The sequence below is a fragment of the Manis javanica genome, chromosome 2 (assembly GCF_040802235.1).
Source record: "Manis javanica isolate MJ-LG chromosome 2, MJ_LKY, whole genome shotgun sequence".
NCBI classification, from domain to species: domain Eukaryota; kingdom Metazoa; phylum Chordata; class Mammalia; order Pholidota; family Manidae; genus Manis; species Manis javanica.
This window is the reverse complement of record NC_133157.1, coordinates 46,491,916-46,513,431: the sequence shown is the minus strand read 5'-3', so window position 1 is coordinate 46,513,431 and position 21,516 is coordinate 46,491,916. Positions and strand designations below refer to the sequence as shown.

At 37.0% G+C, this 21,516-nt stretch overlaps 1 long non-coding RNA gene across 1 annotated transcript in view; it reads left to right on the top strand.

The window, feature by feature from the left end:
* The first annotated feature begins 1,059 nt into the window (after positions 1 to 1,059).
* The window catches only part of LOC118972757 (uncharacterized), a 133,382-nt gene continuing 112,925 nt past the window's right edge, over positions 1,060 to 21,516 (top strand). The window contains exon 1 of the long non-coding RNA XR_012127685.1: positions 1,060 to 1,108. This is a non-coding gene — a long non-coding RNA (uncharacterized lncRNA). The remainder of the gene's footprint in view (positions 1,109 to 21,516) is intronic.

Genomic DNA, 21,516 nt, shown 5'->3' with positions numbered 1-21,516 from the left:
TTGACATCTCCCCCAGTTCTCAAGCACTCCAAGGATCCCTCTGTCTCAGGACTTTTACCTTTGCTATTCCCCTCCTAATATTTATAGTTGCTCCTACTTATCTTTAAGTTCTGCAAAGTATCATCTCCTCAAAAAGACCTTCACGTCCTCAGTCACTTCTTTGTTTTAAATGCTTCAGACCAATTTCAGTTGTCCGTGATTATGTGAAATCATTTATTTACTTGTTTAATATCTCTCTGCCTTTGGAACCATATGCTTTTTATAAGCGAGGATATGCTGTATATTCTCCATCCTGCTCTGTGTCCTGGGAGGCTGACTTCCAAGAGCTGAATCAGCTGAGCCCACGGGCCCTCCGGCTTCCAGTTGAGTTTGTTTAAGTGGAGATCAGAGGGCAGGAAGAAAGGCTCGGAGGTAGCTGTGTTTTTCTCCTGAAGGCCATCACTTTTTTCAGGCAGCCAGCTCTTGGATCCGTAACTGTCTCCTCTCCCTGATGGTGTAGGCCTGTGGGTGATAAAGTTTGGCTATGTGGCTTTTCTTCCTGCTCTTCCTAGCTGTTGCTGGTCCCAGGCAGCCTCAGCTCTGCCAGTGCTGTCCACATCCTTTACAAACTGACCCCTCATTAAACTCTCTTTAATTCTCTTTCAAGTATGCCAACTTTCTTTCTCGGACCTTGACTTTGGCCTCTAAAGTGTGGCAGTACCTAGCGCAAAGCCTGGCACAGGTAACGTTTAATGTACATTTGTTGAGCGAGTGGAGGAGTGACTGGGCTCTTTTGCTCTTCAATCAGAATCCCTTAAACTGCAAGCTCCCTTAACATTGTAAAACCAGGGTTCCATTTGTAAAATTAAACTTCCTTAGAGCATCGTCTGGGTATTCCATTTTAAAATCTAAGCCTAAGATACAGTGAAAATGGGTATAGATTTTCTTTTTCTTGGAAGAAAGGGTTATATGTTTAGTTTTTTGAAATACAATGTATTATTTTTAATATTTGCTATCTCCTGGAATGTACATGAAATATATCATGAACAACATTACTTTTACAGGTGAAGAGACTGTGAGTCAGACCTGAAGAGTGAGTAGTTTAAGGACACAGCAGTACTGGAACCAGGTTTGCTCTCAGATTTTTGCATTCTTGATGATACTAGATGGTTTCATGCATTTATTAAGTGATCCTCAAGTAAGACTTATCCCAGAGTCACCTGACCCTGTTAACTATCCTTTTTTCTCCCCACAGTTGCACAAATTTGCCATTTCATTCTAGTGACCAAAGTTCTTTTCTTATAATTCAGAACAGATTTGGGAAGCAGCTCAAGTCTCTCACCAAACATCTTCCTATAGAGGCCTAGTTAAACTCTGAGCATTATGATTTTCAGTAGTCTGGTCTCCTACCAAATGGTGGGGGCTGTGGCAATTTATCCACAGTTCCTGTTCCTCCCAATCACCTGCCAGGTGACTCCATACTCCTGGCTTGTACACTGTCAGCCCTTTCGTGAGGTCCAGATTTCCTAACCTACCCCGTACATTTGCATAGTATATGTGCAGGAATCATCTACACAGGATCTTTTTCATTCTAATTAGCTGGCTGTGTGTCTTGTTATGACCTGCTGGTGGTCAAGGACTGTGTGTTAAATGCTTTGAATCCTTAGAACCTAAGAGTGCTTCAGTACTTACTAATCAATCATTTAGTTCTATTGAGTGGAGGAGGAAGTTCTTCAGATCATGAACTTTATACCAACTTTGTCAAAGTTATAAATGAGCTCATTCTAGGCATACTCTGGGTTGTGAAACTGTAAGGAGAATTTTAGTACTTGGAATAAATTAAATAAATTACACATCGTGGTTATAACGATGTATAGAGCAGGGGCAAGAGCAAAGAAAATTGAAAATGGGTTGTTTTAGTGTAATGAGTTCCTGGCTAATGTTCATTTCCTTTGCTTTTTAAAAAATATGATTTTTAAAGAATATGTGGAGTGGATACAAGGTTGGAGGAAGAAAATGTGGCCTAAAAGGATAAGTGCGTAAGAATGATGATTGAAGAGCTGTGATAAAAAGAAACCAAGTGGTTTCTGGCTGGCAGAATTTGAAAAGAGCCTCATGTGAGGAGGTTGATCCCTGAAGGATGATGGCCATCTCCACTAGGGACCAGACAGGAGGCAGCAGGCTTAGGACACAGCGTAAGGGATTTAGATAAGAGAAAAGGAAAAATTTTCAGACAGTGAGATTTGATAGACGCTGGAATGTGTAGCTGGAGATGCTTGTGGAATTTCCTACTCTGAGGTTTTGTAAAAATAGAACAGTGTTTCATCTGCCTGAAGGATGGACTCTGTTTGACCTTTCAGAGTGTCCACTGAACCCAGAAGGTGCACCACACCTTTGAGAAGAAAGCGAGCTTGAATGATCCTGGGTAGTTTGAGTAATGAAAGTAGGGTGAAGTTTCATATTTAATTTGATTTATGTATGTCACCGATGTAGATTATGTCTGTTACAGTTCTTTCTTTTCCTTTTGGTTGAATGATTTCATTTTTAAGGTCTAGAGATTACGGTTTAACTAAAAATACTGTTGGGAGAGAAGGAGGAGCTCTAATCTTACCTTAGGGCATCTTTCCGTAGGCACATGGGCACGGAGAAAAGGAGTTTGGGCATCTTAGATTTTGATTTCACTCCTTATTCTAAAAAACCCCCCTGCCCTTTCTGTTGGCTTTAATATTTTTAGGGCAAAGTTTACAAAATTAATTTAGTTTAAATGTTTCTTACAGTGTTTTTTGGCAAAACTGGTATCCCAAACTGGAAGAGATTCTCTACATTTAATTTCCTCTCAGGAAGTTTACCTTTAGAAGTCCAAGTGTGAGGTCAAGCTTTGCACTGCTGGAAATGGAAATGTCCTTTACTGTCTGAATACCCAGACAACACTTAATGAAACATCCTACTTTGTGGACATTAGTAAGGATTAAAGTGCTTTAACTATTTCCTCTTATGATTTGTGATTTCTTCAAAAATTCAGAGGAAAAATTATGTGTAAGAGCTGCATTCTCTGGATTCAGCTTTGTGGATTTCCAGTTACATCCAGTTTTTCTTTCCTAAAAAGCTGAAGGTGCTAAAGGTCAAAGGGGTTGTAAGCTTTATCTACCTCATTGTAATCATTATCTACCTCAAGCAAAAATAATTCCAGGATATTCCATACTGTATGTCTTTCCAACTCTTGTTTTAGCTGCTCTGAGGACATTTACAGGTTAAAGCAATGAATTGTAATATATTTGTAAGGCTTTTCAATTTTGTCAAAATGCTGACTCACCTAATATCTAATTTGATCTTAGTAAGAGCCCCATGAATGTTGTTGACTTAATAGATGAGAAAATGGAATCTCAGGAAAGTAGTCATAAGTTGCCCAAGGTCACACAGCTAGAAAACACAGTTGGAGCAGTCCTGATTTCAAAGCCTCTGTCTTTTCCACCATATCATGTTATGCTGTGAGAATCTGTGATTTCCTGGTGTTTTATCTTTTTTCACCTTTGACAAGATCTTTGTCTCTGATTCATTCTGAATCAAAATCATATTTGAGACCATGACACTAATGTTATCAACAAATAGGAAGTTCTGCTAGTATTCTCATGGAGTAAAACCCCAAAAGTTTTAAAAATTTCTACCATTCCACATAAGAAGTCATGTAATATCTGCGAGGGCACTCCATATGGAGGTTACAACCTTTTCTACCTCATACTAGCTATTGAACACTAAGCAGTATTTTGTTTTTATTACAAAACTTACTTTAACAATTGCATCAGTCCCTGACAGAATATTGAGCACAACTCCTATAATCCTTGGCTTTCTGTGCTGGGTGTCTTTGGGGGTACACTGGCCTTACTTCCTTCCCTAATGGTTCGGAAGTTTGTTTAATACTGACTCAGAGGAAGCATTCTAGCTGAGTCCTCACATGGTCTTGTTTACAGCTCCGGAGTGCACATAATAGATAAGCTACTGATTTCTACAAGAGCCCCCGCACTTCCTGGGTGTGTGGGCATGTGTGCTTGTGCCTGTGAATTGAGATTGTGCAATCTCCCTGCTAGCTGCATCAGGTTGCAAAGTCATTTCACGTGTCTTAAATATGTCTTTGGTCAGCTTAATCTCATGAACCAAAAGCCACTGTATTCCATGGGGAGTGTGCTGGTAACTAATAACACTGAGAGGCCCATGAATTTATAACCAGATCAAATCTGATATTGAGGCAGACAGTAGAGAAATTTGCCTAAGGAACTAGTGTGACATAAAGTTGCAAATGGCTATAGATGAATACTGTTTAATTTGTAGGATTTCTTTCCTTGATTGTAGTTACAACTACCACTAATAGAAAGCCTAGTTATGGGGTAAGAACTTTGTTAGGTCTACACCATCTGTTTGATTCTAATGGTAGCCCTGAAAGATAAATATGGCTAGAGCACATTTATGAAGAAAGTCCAAATAATTCAAATACTGTGTCCTGTGGTGCACTGATAGTAAATGACAGTGATGAAGGGGACCCGGACTGTTTGATTCCAAAGGCTAACTACCTTCTTTCCCCAGAGCTCTCTCTGGTTCCTTTTTTGATGTGACTTTGCATGAAATTTAATTGTAGGTTACATAAAGTATAGTAGAATTTATTAGAAGAACTATCTCTTGACTATTACATGGGTTCAGATTACAGATATGTGGAGGAGGAGGATGGTGGGCTGAGAATAACTCCATTAAATTCTTAAATATTTCAGGGAATGTGGTTCCAAGGCAGCAGTGTTGCATAGACCTCAGATGATTCTTACCTGGAAAAGGAGAATGTGTACATGACTGTGTGTATAATCTGTCTTGGGCATAGTACTGAAGTGATTAAATCCATCACAAGCAAGTATTAAATATTAAAAAATCCAAAAAAAGATTTTCTTCAACCAACTCTTTGAATCAAAGCTAAGCAACCTTTATTATCTCAAGATTGTATTTACCAAATTGAGAGATTCTTGGTAACTCTAGTTGTAAAAGCCAGTGTAATTCTTTCCCTTTGCTCTCTCTTTCCAAGTGTTTTTGCTGCTGAACTATGAGGCATGCTACGTACCCCTTCTGCAGTGGATAGCTTTATTTTTGCAAAGTTCACGGGATGGTTTGTGGGGATGTAGACTGCAGGCACTTGAAAGACCTAAGTGAATGTGTAAGAATAACCACAAGGCACCAGACGTGGGTGTATTTATCTGCTTGTCTCATTACTAAGAGGTTTTAGTTCCAAAAAATATCCGGAAGGATTTAGTTTTGGGGAAGTGGGGAGGGAGAAGGAATGGAAAAAGATTTTTGAATTTCTAAGCAACTTATTTGAGCTTCCAATTGATATATTCAATTTTCTTTTTATTGGAATCAGAATTTCTGAAGGGATGGGTAGGGAAAGATTTCCATACCAGTGTCTATAGGAACTAGAAAGTTGATTTTGAAATTTATTTCCTATGTTAAGAAGAAGAGAGTTTATTGCAAAGAAAGTTGGTTGTTGGAAAGTATAAATATTAATTATTAAAACAGCAATTAGTTATTAGAACAAAAGACAGTCTGTGGCCCAGAAATACGTTTGCCTTGGAGGCATATACTGTGTTCCAGTGTGAGCTCATTGTATTGGTGTAGGTCTGTCCGATAATCTGTAGTATCATTGATAGAGGGTAGATGAAGCTCCTTTTTCACTCTTCAAATACAGCCTAGGACAGCAGTAAAGATTTTCTCTTCTGGAGTCAGACTGCTTGGGTTTAGATCTAAGCTCTGCCTCTCTCCAGTTTTGTGACCTTGGGCAAATTAGTTCTTTTATCTGGGCCTCAGTTTCTTTATACGCAAAGTGGGGAAGATAATAATCTTACCTATCTCATGTGGTTATAATGAAGATTAAAATGAAGGAATCATGATAAGCACCTGGCACATAGTAAAAAAATCAGTAAATGTAACTTAAAAAATGTACATACATTAATAGTCACCTTTTTTTGATGTACAGTTCTTTGAGTTTTAATACATGTGTAGATTATTATACCCACCAACACACTAACACAATAGGATGCAGAATAAGTCAATATCCCAAAGACTCCCTTACGCTGCTTTTTTGTAGTCAACATTAGTGCCACCCTTCTCCAAATACTATCCCTGCCGACCACTGATATTTTTTCTGTTCCTATAGTTTTGCCTTTTCTCAGAATGTCATAAAAATGGGGTCATACTGAAGTACCAAATGATTTCACTCATATGTGGAGTATAAGAACAAAAGAAAACTGAAGGAACAAAACAGCAGCAGAAGCACAGAACCCAAGAACGGACTAACAGTTACCAAAGGGAAAGGGACTGGGGAGGACTGGCGGGAAGGGAGGGATAAAGGTGGGAAAAAAGAAAGGGGGCATTACGATTAACATGTATAGTGTGTGGGGGGCATGGGGAGGGCTGTGTAACACAGAGAAGACAAGTAGTGATTTTACAGCATCTTACTATGTTGATGGACAGTGACTGTGAACAGGTATGTTGGAGGGACTTGGTGAGGGGGGGGGCCTAGTGAACATAATGTCCTTCATGTAATTGTAGGTTAATGATACCAAAATAAAATTTTAAAAAAATGGGGTCATACTGTATATAATCTTTTGAGACTGGCGTCTTTTACTTAGCATAATATCTTTGTGGTACAACTGATTTATATAAGATCTTATCTGAAGAGTTGACTTCATGGAAAAATGATTATATATGGGTTTTTGTTCTCTGTTTTTTGTTTTGGATCATTAGAGAGAAGAAAAGACTCAGATTAACATTATCCAAAGGGAGAGTTTGGTCGAGTAAGAGAAAGGAATTTTTCAGTTGTCAAAATACCAAATAGGATGCATCTTCAAGAGGAAATTATTTTCCTGTTATTATGAGTGTAGAGACATAGCTTCCTTTTGGAAGGCAAAGTGTAGAAAATGAAAGAGCCAAACATAAATTAACTGAGAGAAAAGTGTTGGTACTGGTGGTTGTAGGTATGTTTGTGTGTGGGGGCTTGGAGTCGGGCAGGGTGTTGGAAGGCCAACAGTAATCCCAAGTACTCTGTAAACATGGCCATAGAGCTCCGCATTGTGTGGGTGCAAGTTCACTGGTGTTGGGTGAAGAAGGGACTTGGACTCTAATCACCTCCTTAGCTGGGGAGGTGAGGGGGGTTTAGGCAGCAGTTATTACAGAAGAGAGAGAAGAGACCAAATCTTGACCAGGATTGAGAAAGAGACTGATGGGGTGGAGATAGCAAGACTGAAGGAAGGGAAGGAGCTGGAGAAGACTGAGCAGACAATGTGCGGTTGGAGCTGAGGTCAAGGCACTACAGCTGATCCCAGATGCAACAATGATCATGATATTTAAAAAATATTATGAATATTCTCCTAACTTAAACACACACACACACACACACACACACACACACACACACAATATTATGTGTGTGAATATATGTTTTGAACTCGATCCATCTTTATTCTGCAAATCAATTTGCTCCTAAAAAGTCAGAAGTGTACATACCAGCTATAATTTCCTGGGCCTGTACTAGAGTTGTCTATATGCTATTTGATTTACTTTTTGAGTCAATACTCTGTGGAAGAAATTATTGTTTCCATTTTATAGATAAGGAAATCGAGTTTCTGAGAGCTGAAGTGACTTACCCAGAGAAATGGAGATAGTAAATGAAGGAAGAGCCAGCTTTTGGTCTCAGAAACGTCTGTTTATCGTCAGCCTAGGCCTTTGCCTTTGTTGGGCTTTTGCCTCTCTTCTGCTTTCACATGGTGATGGCAGCAGTTGCATTTTGAGTTTCCTTTTTGCTTGAAAATCCATGGTCCAATTTTAAATATCTTACATTTTAAAGTATATTCTATGATGATACTGTATGTGTTTGTTGTTATCATTAATGATAATAATACTTAATATCCACCATCACTAACTGAACTTAGCAAGAAGTTTAGGAAAAGAAAGCAAAGCTATAGAAAGGGCTCGGAATCAAAGGACCTAAATTAAAATTTTAGTTCTGCTCATTTTAGCTGCCTGACCTCTCTCAGCTTTGTGTTCTTTGGCAATTCAAAACGATAATACCAACTTCTCAGGGTTGTTATGTGATTAAATGAGAAAATGTATGGGCAACTGTCTGTCTATGCTTATCACATGGTAGGCATTTAATAGGAATTTGACAAATTAGCAGAAAATATAGGTAAGTACTTCTAATGTCAAGACAAGTGAAAGAAGAAAGGATATGGCTTTATTTATTTGGATTGTAGTACATTTGGGGGCTCTTTTGTTCATGGTGGATTTATAGTAGGGTGTGCCTGACCATTTTGTTTACATTCAACTCAATTTTATGCTTGTAAGTGTGAATCTAGTTAGGTCAAAAGGGAATTCATTGAATGAATTAAGTTTAAGTATGGGATGATACATTGATTTCCATGATAGTTCACACTTAAACAGATACAGCCTTTATACCATTTTTTTCCTCCTTTTAAGTGCTCTCTTACGCAGACTACTAAGTCCCTCTGGTGGTAACATTACTAAAAGTGAAAGAAGCCAAGCTGGGACAAGAAGTTAGTTGTACCTGCTTTAGTTTAAACATATTCTTTTTACTTAAACCTCGTCTCTCTGATCTGAGAGAAATGTAAATGTGAGCAGCCAGGAAATCTGCTTCACTAGAATTCAGCCTTCAGCTCATTTACCAGCTGATGCTGCATTATTCCATTTTGAAACTGGCATCTTTCACTTTTTTAGGAGCACTTTTTCTGCTATTCATTTGAAATTCAGTTCTACCCATTAAATAAATGTATTGAAAGTGTGCCCCTACTCATGTCCCACATGCCGAGATTTGGTGACATAAGAGATGAAGCCAGGCACACCAAGTGAGGACAGCAGAAGTCTAGGAAGCCAACTAGGAGTCAATGCTGGGCTGGATGGGACGGAAGAGCAGCCAGCTTGAGGAAGACTGAAGACTGATGATCATGAGAGCAAGGGTTCCCGACTGTAGGTAGACACAGAGTTGTGGAAGCAGGAGGAGGGGGGACAGGCCCTCCAAATCACTGCTGGAGCCTGGCTGCTTCTCTGAGTCCCAGTGTTTGATCCCCCCTTGTCATCGGGTGGTATGCCCTTCCATCTTTTTAAAGGCACAGATAACCCTTCTGATACCAGAGAAGAGAGGAGAGTTTATACAAAGCTCACTTGTTGAGGTTTTGAAGGATGACTCCTAGCACATTTATCTACCCTATTTGTTTACAACTATGGTGGAGATTTTTTTCTCTTCTACTCACAATTTCTCTTTTTATAGGGAAAGTCAAATTGGTAGTTGCCAAGAGACATAAACTAATGGAGCTAGCTTTTAGTCTATCCCGTGCCCAAATTCATCACATAATTGAAGTTAATTGCAAATTTTTAATTCCATTAATGATGCAAAGCCCCTAAAAGCTAAACAAGGTCTTTTGTGTGTTTTTTAGTTCCATTTAGCATAGCTGACAGGTACTAATGCCATTTTTTTTTTTTTTTTTTTTTTTTTTTTAGTAGAGCAAGGTACAGGCTTTTATTTAGAAATAAAGTGAAAGAACCTGGCTCATGCCAGGAGGGAACAAAAGAGCCCCCCTAATGCCATTTTGTACTAAAAGTAAACATCTTTACAGCAGAAATTATTGAAAAAGATGGCAAACAACTCTAGCATCTTCTCAACTGTTACTTATTTTTTTAACAGGATCCTGGGCATTATCAACATTTCTGTTTAAAAAACCAAAAATATGCTTTTATACATCATCAGAATTTTCTAGCTACCTGTCACCTACATTTGAATTTTACAAGAACCCCATGATATAAATATTGTTTTCATTTTTAGTGGAGGGGACAGGATCAGAGAGGTTAAGTGCTTCATCCAAGAACACACAGCTAGTAAATAAATAAAACCAGATTCTGAATCTTTGTATATAGACTCCAGAGTCTTTCCTCTCTCTTCTAGAACATGTAGTTTTTGCATATATGCTGACAAACTTTGGGTGATATAGATGATATACACTGAAGTAAATCTGTTGTCCTTGCTATAATAATCTCTTGCCCTCTCATTGTTTCTCTCATTTCCTGTCTTAGTTTGTTTAACATGTCTGTCTCTGTTCATCAGGTACAAAACTACTATAATATGGTGCAGGCACAAAATTCAACAGTAAGAAAGAGCCATGTTATAAAGGTCAGAAACAAGAGTATATGGAGAAAGTATTATGTGTTGGGAGGTATCTTAAACCTGAAAAAGGAAAGAGAAAAAGATGAAAAAAAAAATAAAGGATTGGATTATGACTTGGAAAATAATAAAGATCCTAACTGGCCTTATAATCCATATGCCAAGATGAATCCAGATGGATTCAAAATGTAAAAGTAAAGTCATTAAAAAGCTTTAAGAATATGAATATTTATCTCATCTTAGGAGAGGACAGGAATTTTTAAGCAGAAAGGAAATGAAAGAAAGCACAAATGTCTATAGTTTTGATTACATAAAAATTTATTTCTGAATATTCATAACAAATACAATAAAAATCAAGTAATAAATGGGAAATTATTTGGCATCAGATTAAAAAGGGTTGTCATTTTAGTATATTAAAAAGCCTTTACAAATTAAAGGCAAAAATCACTAAGACTGGAAGAAAAAATGGATAAAGGGTATAACCACACAATTCAGTGAAGAAGTATGTGAGTAATTTTAGTTAAAAGATTTTATCCCATTTTTAAAGGAAAGCATTAATTGAAACAAGATATCTTTTCTTTATCAAAATAGAATGAATGTTTCAAAATATATATTCAATTTTGGTGATGGTCTGGTGAGATAGATACATACATATTGGGGAGGTTATAAATTGGTAAAAAGTTTCTGAGAGCACTAAAAAAAGATTTTTTTTTAAAGAACCTCAAAGAAGTTCATACCTTGGACTCATACTTCTTTCTAGGAATATACTCTGTGGTTTTAGAAAAAATTTCTAACAAAGATTTTTATTTCAGCATTTTAGGAAAGCTTTTTATTATGGAAAATTTTATGCTGAAAAAGTAGGGAGAAAATTACAATAAATCTCTATGTACCCATTTCCCAGATTCAACAATTATTAATATTTTCTCAGTCCTGTTTCCTGTTTCTGTTTTCTCCCTCTCTCTTACTCATTCTTCAGGAGTGTTTCACTGCAAATCCAAGTCGTCTTATTATTTTATTTGTAAATACTTCTGTACTACAGAAACTTTAAAAAGTATCCGAAGGACCTTATTAAGACTAAGAAGATTGGGAGGGTTTATGTTCAAATTTCTTCACAGTCTCAAGAATATATTTTTGTGATTGTTTTATTCACATTAGAATCCAAAAGAGGTCTGCACATTGCATACACTGAGGTTATGTCTCTTAATTTTATTCTCCTCTTTCTCAGCCTCCCCCTCCTCTTTCACTTGTTTTTTATTTGACAAATAAACTAGGTCATTAGTCTTGTAGATTGTCCCACATTCTTGATTTAGTTAATGGCTGCTTCATGGTATCATTCAGTTTTTATCTCTATTTCTCTTATTTCCTGTAAACTAGTACTTTGGCTGAGGCTTCATTAGAATCAGGCTCATTTTTGCTTTTGGCAAGAATACTATACATGTGGTGTTTTGTACTTCCTGTTGTATTATACCAGAATGCACATCATTTCGTGTTGCTGCATTTCAGTGACACTAAGATTTATAGGCTCTGGTGAGGCGCCCCCCCCTTTTTATCAAGTCCCCTACTGACTTTTTATGTAATTGTTAGTTATGACATTCACTAATGATCATTACCTGGATATGTTATTTCATTAGGAGTTTCAAAATAGTATTCTTCTAATTTATCAATCTGTTGCATTAATTAAATACAAATTTTCTATAAAGAAAATCTTTTCCTCTCCAACAATTTGACAAAACTAAAAAAATCATGCTGGAAAGGCATGACACATGCTTGATTCTTTCCATTATTTATCATCTTCCAGAGTAATGTGTTAATGCTTTTGCTCTCTCTGTCTTGGTTTATATGCAAGCTGGTAACAATATAAATGTCTGACAGTAGAAGATATCTTCTGCATTATCTAAGCTGTAAATATTGTGCAGTCTTTAAATTTCAAAGAATATTTAATAACATAGAACAATTTTCCAGATAAGATATTAAGTGGAAAAATATCCAGGAAGGGGTACACAGTGTGATCCCAATATTATCTAAGATATATTCATTGTAAAACACTATCTCATGAGATGTTGATATGATTACCATGAGATAATGAGTTTTAGGGCTTTGCAATTTTTATCTTTATTTCCCATAGACTTTTCCATAAAATACATTCTTTTTATCACTGGAAGAAAATGTAAATTTGTTTAAATGAAAGGTCTCTATATAAGTCATTATACTCAAGAGATTCATGTATGCTGATCTTGGCTCCAGCTTTGACTTCCTTTGCAACCTTGGACCTTCCCTCCTACATCTAAATGAGACTTCTGGTGCTAACCAAACAACTAGAGTGATTTTAAATGTGCTCAATTCTGTAGACACTAAGATGTCTTTTTCATTAAACATAATACTCTATGTTGACTCAGATCTTCAGTAGAAGAGGGTCTATGAAATTGAGTCATGCTCAACTCAGTTTGACCAGAAGATGGCTAAACTGAATTTCCTGTTTTTGTTTCTCTGCGCCCCCCGCCCCACACCCATATGTGTGTGTGTGTGTGTGTGTGTGTGTGTGTGTGTGTGTGTGTGTGTGTGTAGGGAGAGCAGATCCTGGGGTCAGACTGTTTGTATTCTAGTCCAGCTCCACTCCTGGGTTTGGACAAATAAGCTTTTTGTGCCTCAGTTCTCTTATCTGAAAATGAGAATAATAATAATAATAGCTACTTGCAGACTGCTATGCATGTTAAATGAGTTAGGAAGTACAGAGTGATTAGAACTTTTTTTGGCACAAAGTAGGAATGTGTGAGTATAAGCTATTATCTTTATTATCTGCCTAGAGGAAGGAATTTCCAAGCTCAAGTTTCAAACACTTCCCCCTTAGATGATGCGTGAGACACACTGACCACTTCTTGCTTCTTACTTCTCTTTTTCAAGGTCCTGTGCAGACCTTCCTCCATCTGTCAATACATTTAATACTCAAGGCCACACAATCCAGATTTTGCTGAATTGGGTCAAGGTTTCCTCCTATCATCATAATGGACTAAGGATTATGTGATGTTTATCCCTTTTCCTTGTCCTTTTTCCTTGTGGTGGTGGTGGTGGTGACAGTGGTCTTTGTGTGCGTGTGTGTATGAACACGTGTGTGCATGAGTTGTGGCCCTGACATATATTGGTATAGCTGTCCTGATGGACTTGCATGTAGCTGCAAATTTCCACACATCCATTTTATGACTTGTCTTTTGTTGGGAAATTTCTATAGATTTTTGCTTCTGTTATGGGATATTTTATTAGAATATCTCTCAAAAGGTAAACATTGTGGTTTGCCTGGGGAGGGGTAGGAATGGGATAACCTAAGCCCTTCCAAAGGTGTTGACAACAGAGGGTCAGACAGGTTGGGAGAGGGTGCTGAACACCACATGGCCATATTTTTCAGGAATAGTAACAGTGCCCAGGGAGCACTAGCTCCCAAATGGGAACATTACTCACAGATTAGAGGGACTGTGTCAGCAAACATTGTCCATTCAAACTGAAGAAAACAAAAATAGATCCAAAGTAGATGTAAAATACCTTCTGTGGGTAACCTAAAAGATACTTTTCTGACTCTGCTGCCAAGGAGACCAAGATGTCCCTTCTGTTTATTCATAGGCACCAGGGTGTTTCTCAAGTTCCATCAAAGTGATCAGGGCATGAACTCTGGGAAAACAGGCTAATAGTATGGTAACACACCTATGGGAACATTGTATTGTCAAAACAATATGGAAACAGAGTTTGGAGAAACTTGTCTGTGAGTAAAGCCTATTCATTAGGCACCCAGCAGTTCTCAGAATAGAAGGTAATCTGATTCTGAGGTCAGGCACCAGTTGTGGACAGAAATATCTAGCAAGGGATTGGATAATCCACTCAGATACTCTGCTGAAACTATAAAGAAACATCTAGGTCCAGCTTTAAAAAATCTGTGTTCATGAGGGCAGAGATCGAGGCACTCTGTTCCATGGCTTGTTCATACCCAGCAGTAGGAAGTGATTTGTGCAGATGCCTATAGTCATCTTGTTACATGAACCTTCTATCTGGGGCAGCTCACACAGGGCTTGTAGGCCATGCTAAGGATTTTGGGGGTTGGGAATCCATTTGTGGGTTTTCAATAAGGAAGTAAGAGAAAATGTGGGGCTATTTATAGATGTACAAAATATGAAGTCAGAAAAAATCATCTGTTTGAACTATTTTATATTTATAAAATAGAGTCACTTTCCATTCATGAAAGCTTTGGAAACACTCTGAGATAGTATATTAGGGTTCTTCATACAAATAGCCCAGTAGGATAATATATACATATATATCCAGAAACCTCTGCCTTCGCTCTTAAGGCCTTTGACTAACTGGATGACACTTCCCCACATTATGGAGGGTATGTATATCACATATAAAAAATAGCTTCATAGCAACATTTAGATGTATTTAGCCAAACAACTGGGCACCATAGTCTAGTCAAGTAGACACATAAGATTAACCATTGCAGATCGTAAAGAATTTATGATGCTGCCCTTAGTTTAGAGGCAACCTTGTTAGTCCAAGAAAGTCAACTAATCGTTTTGCTTTAGGCCTGCAGTCCCTAAGAGAGAGGGCCATCCCCCTTATCTGCTTCACACTTGGAAGGGGGCGACATAAGCTGCAAGAGCATTTTACAGCCCTTCTGGAAATCCAAGGTGATAAATACCATTGTTTGAACATTTCCCTTTTTGTGCTATTATCAAACTATCCTTTCATTGATAACTTTGTGATAAGGGCTGATGCCCTTTATCTTCTTTATTGACATTGTAGAAAACTACTAATTGATGTTTTAATTAACCTTTTCCATCTTAAGAAAAAAATGAATGTCTCCAGGATAATGAATAATCTTTTCTTCTCAGAAGACAATATTTACAAAACCCCTGTGACCGTGTTCAAAGAAGAAGAAAAAGGATATTGGGATGGGTTCTGGAAGGTTGTTAACAATTTTGTTTGATGGCAGAATACAAAGAGTTTCCTTCTGACTTTCTACTTTTAAAAGTATTTTCCCCGTATATTTTGGAACCATAATGATAAATATGTCATCCAACAGGGAAACATACATATAGTCTCAAGCTCATTATGTATCATGTAAAGTTCACAAGGAAAAAATAGACTAGATTCTTAGAAAAATTTGACTCATTATTTAATTACATGAAATTTAAAAGTCAATTTGTGACTATTTGAAATAAAAATGGTCATAACAATGTTGAATAATCTTCTATAAATTTTCATTTAAATTCTGACTCTAAACTCTCTGTTAGATCAGGTTTTAGAAAAACAAATATCACCAAGGTTAACTAATTTATTATCAATTGCTAGTGTCCAGTGCTAGTAAGTATGAGTTTGATTCCAACATTTGGTTTTAAGGCCCAGGTTTTAGGTTACATCCCAAAGTTTTAGACTATCTCTCTAACCCTCTGAAATATATCCTTACTTACTAAGGAGACTTGGCAAGAGGTATGGGAAATCAATATAGTCCTGTGAGGAGAAAACTCAGAGTTGCAGGCTGTTGGGTTATGGTAGTAGATAAATTATGTCATTGCTCTGGCATGGATGGATGTAAAGGGCCAGCATCTTTCTGTCTACATTTCATCTGTTTCTTAAATGAGATTTTGACTTTCTTCTAAAACTAACTAGCCAGGAATAAATCTATTGTGCATATCCAAATACACAATAAAGGTTGTTTCTGTTGTTTACTAGATTTCTAAGATCTTTTTTCTCTCTTATGTACATTATTTACAAATTCTAGAGACCATAGATGAACTTTTAACTAATTCGATTCATCATCTAATCCTGAGTTTTACTCTTCTATGTATAGGATTTGTGTAAACGAATATTCTTCTTTTGTTTAATGGGATCTAACCAATAGTGGTTCCATCATAACGCTCTTGTTAAATGAATGAATTTCATTTTAACAGTTGAGTATAATAGCCCCTCTACCTCACAGTGTTGCTCTAAAGATTAAATAAAGTAATAAACATGATAGCACATAGTAAGCACTGAATAACTATTAACCATGATTATTATGACATATTTATATTGCCAGTATTTTGAACATAATCGATACCTAGCAAATGTTTGTTGAATTGAATAGAGTAGTTAGGCCACAAGGAGAACACATTTCATGGATGAGGGGAATAGGTGAAAAGAAAATACTTTAAGTTCTACAATGTTTGAATGCAAACTGGGGGAAATGAAGTGACATTCAAGTTAAAGGTTTTTTTAAATCAGATCAAATTTTCTAGTGTACTGTTGGTTTTAGCAAAGTTAGAAAATATTGACTCAAATGAAGAGTCTGGTTTTAGCTTCAGGTTTAAATTTTACTCACTTTCCTAATTTCCAAGAAGCAATGTCTGAACGAAGTGGGTGAGAGGGTAGTCATACTTTCGCAATGTACCCAGTGCTAAAGGTGCTTCATTGTCCCCACAACTGTACATGAAGCCCACATCCTCTCCTTCTGGCCAAGGTGATGGCAAAAACACCCCAGAAAATGCATGTTGTCAGCATTTAGTTCATAAATCTTTGTCAAAGTGACATTGTTGTGAGACTCACATGTTTAGAGCTGGTAGATGAGATATCACAACTCTAGCCTTGGGACCATCAGTTACTCATACTGAGCTCTATTGGGTTGTGGTTGGGGTGACTGGAAAGTGTGTGGGGGAGGGGCAGGAAGGTAGGGAGCCTGGAAAGCCTGGTGTGTATGTGTGTGTGTAGAATTCATTGAAACCAAAGTGAAGAAAGGGGGTAGTTACAGAAAGCATGATAAATCAAGATCTGTTGGAGAAACTGAAGGTGCAAACAGGAGGGAAAGAACTTAAGAGAACGAAGACCTATGGCACTACTGGCAAGGACGGGGGCTGCTGGTTCGCAGAGCCAAGAGTTCCAAGCTGAGTAAGGACCATGAAGGTGTGAGAGCATCACATAAGCCTGAGGGGCTGTAGATGCCACTGTGTTTGCAGATCACACACGGCAAGTCCGCCCCAAAAACTGACCAGCTAGCTTAAGACTGTGGGACAGAACAGACTAGTAAGCAAGGTGAGACTTGCCATACATAAGCAGGTATCTCCTGTCAGTTTGCAAGTGATGAGAGATTTTCAGGCACAAGAGGTTTCATCTTCTATGTTCCTATACTGTTTCCCATGTCAGATCTGTAGCAGGAGAAAAGCACAAAGTTGAAGTAATGCTAGAGAACTATTATTTCATCTGATATCAATGTTCTGCTCAAACTTTGTCTAACCGTGCTGACAAGGACCATGTCCCTGAGTATAACAAGGGAGGAGCTGGTTTTGGATGTACTTTTATGCAGATTGACAGTGACAACACTTATGTAAATACATTGTTATTTCCATGTATTACTGATGGGAAAATTGTCTTACTTAATAAAGATGTGAATTACTTCTAAAAATTTGCTTTAAAAAAATATAAACAGCATTAAGATTACTGAGATTTTAAAAATGGTTCTTGATCCACTTCGAGCAGTCCTGTAGTCACATGCACTGTTAATAGAAGGAAGAATGTGTGAGGGGTCCAGAGGAAGGGAGATGACTCAAAAGCCAGTGATAAGAATATTGAGAAAAAACTCTACTGCTTTAGGTGTCATTCTGTCTGATTTCTCTTGGACAGTGTTTTTCTTTCTGTAAGATGTATTTATTAGTAACTGCCAAAATTATCCCATTGGCATTTTAAAAATGTTTTATTGTGGAAAGACTGAAACATATACAAAAGTACAAAAAAAGTACAGTAAATTCTTATGAGTCTACAATCATGAATTATTAATGTTTTATAATCATGTTTCATATAGTTCCTCACTTTTTTGGGGGAGGGGTGTTTAGGCAAATTCCAGATGTTGTTTTATTTCACCCCAACTATTTCATTTTGCATTGCTAGTTGAAATATGTTTTATGTACAAACCATGTTATCACAATTCACAAAATTAACATTAATATTTAATATTCAATCAATATTCAAATTTACTTGTCTCATTTTTTAAACAACATATCCCACTTATAATTAAGCAAAAATGATGTGAGAAATCACTGGAAATCATAAAGGATGCTTATTTGAAGAAACATTTATACTAATGTAATATAATGATAATAGGTGACTTATTGTAAAAATAATTATTGTCTCTGGGATTATCTGGCAAAAATCTTTAATTTTAAATTGAATAATATTTTAGAGAGTCAATTTAAAAGTTTTTGCTTTTTAATTTTTATAAAATTTTCTTGCTTTTCTGAGAATGTTGGGTAATTTTTGTTCTTTTCTATTATTTTCCATTTTATACTATTTTATTTTTTATGAATTTTTATTTTTCTGGTTCATAAAGAGCATGAAAGTAATCCATGTTCTTTATAAAAATTTTGGAAAATAAATGATAATTCCTTGACCCAGTGATGGCCACTCAACATCCTGGAATATGTCCCACAGTCCTCTGTATGGCTATGTGTGTATGATGCATATGAGTGGATACAATGCCTACAAACAGGATTTCTCTGTAACCCACTTTTTACCATTTACATTTTATTTTATGCATTTCCCAAGCCATGGGGCAGCAATTATCATTTTCACAAATCTTTGTGTGTGAATTTATGACTATTCCATAGCGTAATTCTCTAAAATGGAATTACTGTGTTCAAGACTATGAATACTTGTAAGCTTTCAGGATCTATTGCCTAATTATCCCCCAGAAGTTGTTTTTTAATACAGTTTCTAGAAAACGAGTACTTATTTCAATTCAACTTCATTAATATACAGTATTAACATAAAACTCTTTAAATGAATTGATATATGAAATATTACATCTCAGTTTTCTTTTCCTTCAACTTCTTAAGAGAATGAATTATTTTTGAATGTTTTTTTTAAAGTTCAAATGTTTATAACTGTAATTCTTTGCCTGTCATGGGGTGTGACCAACTTTTAATAAATTGGTTTAATAAATTGGTTTAATAAAATATCAGGGTCCATGCTACTGATTTGTAAAACTTTGCTTATAGTAAAGATAAAAACTTTTTTTGTATCTTCATATTGTTAAATGATTTTGTAGCTTTTTCTTCTAATTTCGGTTGTCTTTTCCTAAAGAGGTTTTACATTTTTACAGTAAAGCCTATCAAATGTTTTTATTATTATTTCTTTCAAAGATTTTATTTAGAAAGCCCTTCTTGTTCTAAGATAACAAGTATATACTTTAATTTTTTTTCATATTGATTTATGATTAAAAAATACTTTATTCTTAATTTCTTCTAAGTTAATTTTTGGAGTATGGTGTGATGAGAGGCACTGATGGGACTTTTTCTAGTCATTTCATTTCTATATCAGACAATGAATAATCTTTCCTCTCCTTATTGATTTTTTAATTGTAACTTTATCATATACTAAACTTTTATGTCTATTTTGGTACGTAGGTGTATTGATTTACAAGCAAATGGGCAGTCTACCTATTATGTTTCCCTGGTGGACTGTTAGAGGACCCTGTTTATAATTTTCTTTTGTATTTCCTACATTACTTTGAATATGGTAGTCAGTAAAAATTCGTTGCATGAAATAAATGATTAATGAGTCATTAATATACCTGGGAAAGTATTAACTTTAAGATAAATAAGTGCCTATTTTGACTGGTTTAAATATTTAACTTTTGGAAAAAAGGGTGCTGGCCTAACGGGTTCTTTAATGATCCATTCAGTTTGTGATTCTTTAATGTAACTTAACTATTCAGACGGTCCCTTCCTAAGTCCTACCTTGACTGTAAACTCCATCCTCGCAGGTTCAGATCTGAACTGCTTTTGCACCCTCCTGCACTACTGCGTTCACTCTCCAGATGCTTGCCCCTGAATGAGCCCCACCTCACCGCCCTCCACCGGAGCCACGGAGCGGTCCCGGGTCTTCCGGCCACCTCCCTGTCTCCCAGAGAGAGCGGAGCCTGTCTATCACTCAGTCGCTGCCTTTCTCCTCCAAGGTCGCCCCAGGGCTCGCCGGGCGCTGGCTGATGCCCCAACAGGGTTCTGGGCGCAGGCGTGGGAGATGACCCGTCCTCGACTCCTTCCCCTTTCTCTCCCTTCTGCTTCCCTTTGCAGCATAGTAACAATGGATTGAGAAAGTATTTTTATTTCGTTACTTCATTAAGTAACGTCTTTGTTTCTTACTAAAAAACCGTGGTGCCTGACCTTCAGTTCTGGTTAAATAAAACAACGGGCTGAACAGATGGGTGTTTTTCCAACTGTGGTTGAGCCTGTATGTTGTTTAAAACAAATAACAGTAACATGTCCCCCCGCCCCTCCCCCAACAGAAAACCACAAAAAACCCAGCAACCAAAAAACCCCTTGTAAAATCACTGAGGCAGATAACCCTCTGGTATTCTTTAAATGCTAATGTGCTGTGCTTAAAAATTTTTTTCTTCTTTTTCTTTACAACACATCACAGGCCTCTGTTGTCATCTGTAATGATTTTCACAAATTGAGAATTTTACTTCAACAATTTATATACATTTAATAACATGTGTACATTATATCTATTCGCTGATTAGAGCAGCTTACATAAAAAATCAGCATCACAACAAACTCTTTTCCAGATAAAATTCCAGAACCGACAACGCTTAGGGTTTTAGCTCTAGGTATGCCGCTGTTTCATTAAACCTCACTTTAGATCTCTTAAAAATGAACTAGTGACCTGAAATGAAATCCAGATCTCTTTCCAGTTTTGAGTTTTTAGGACACCCACACTTCCACATCGGTTGGCAAGCTGACTGTAGTTAAACCTCAGGTTGTTACAGGTTAACTGCCTAGGAGGCTGCCTTGGCTTCCAATTAGAGGTTTTCCCCCATTGGGACTTTCGCCAAAGTCCCTTTCTTCATTGACCTTATCAATTGGAAGCAGGGTGAGTCATTTGCTGATGGGTTAGTGGGGATTTACAGGGCTGCCTCCTGACACCATCTAAACCTAGGTCCCAGGAAGGAACCCTTGGCCACACCTCATTGAAGAAGAGCAGGCTAAGATTATATACTTTTTTTGCCTTTAAGGTATGCCACTCTTCAAAGTGTACCGGTCTACTAAGACTGCAAACGATTGTTGGCAAAGAAACTGTAAGTTAGGTGTCGCCAAATTAAATCAAGTGAGATAGGATGCAAAACAGGAGACTGCCGGGGTGAATGAAGGGTGTACAACTAGGACCTCCTTAGATGGTCAACCTTCTTGGATTAAAAAAAATGTTCACTTAGTTATTCTCAAGAAGGTCAGAAAAAGCATAATGACAAAACTTTGACAACCCAGAGGTCAGAGACCTTTCTGAATAACTTCTACCTAAGAAAAGTCTTTGGAAGCAAAAAAAGA